Source organism: Etheostoma spectabile, chromosome 20, assembly GCF_008692095.1.
Source record: "Etheostoma spectabile isolate EspeVRDwgs_2016 chromosome 20, UIUC_Espe_1.0, whole genome shotgun sequence".
Taxonomy (NCBI): domain Eukaryota; kingdom Metazoa; phylum Chordata; class Actinopteri; order Perciformes; family Percidae; genus Etheostoma; species Etheostoma spectabile.
Window position 1 is genome coordinate 22,652,591 of NC_045752.1, and position 795 is coordinate 22,653,385.

The window sequence follows — 795 nt, forward strand, 5'->3', positions numbered from 1 at the left end:
ATCACAGACATTGTGATATATTTCAAATGTTCATTTCTTTTAATTGTGATGATCATAACTGACTGAATGAATGAACTAATGAAAATCCCAAATCCAGTTTCTCCAAAAATTACTTAAGACCTATACAAAAAAAAAAAAAAGGATTTTTCGAAATGTTGGCCAACTGAAAAGTATGACCATGAAAAGTATAAGCATGTACAGCACTCAATACTTAGTTGGGGCTCCTTTTGCCTGAATTACTGCAGCAATGCGGCGTGGTATGGAGTCGATCAGTCTGTGGCACTGCTCAGGTGTTATGAGAGCCCTGGATGCTCGGATAGTGGGTTTCACCTCTTCTGCATTGTTGGGTCTGGCGCATCGCGTCATCCTCTTAACAATACCCTATAGATTGTCTATAGGGTTAAGTTCAGGCGAGTTTGCTGACCAATTAAGAACAGGGATATTATGGTCCTTCAACCAGGTACTGGTAGCTTTGGCACTGTGTGCAGGTGCCAATTCCTGTTGGAAAAGGAAATCTGCAGCTCCATAAAGTTGCTCAGCAGCAGGAAGCATGAAGTGCTCCAAAACTTGCTGGTAGACTGTTGCGTTGACCCTGGACCTCAGAAAACACAATGGACGAACACCAGCCGATGACATGGCACCCCAAACCATCACTGACTGTGGAAACTTTGGACTGGACTTGAAGCAAAATGGATTGTGTGCCTCCCCTGTCTTCATCCAGACTCTGGGACCTTGATTTCCAAAGGAAATGCAAAAGTTACTTTCATCAGAGAACATAACTTTGGACAACTCAGC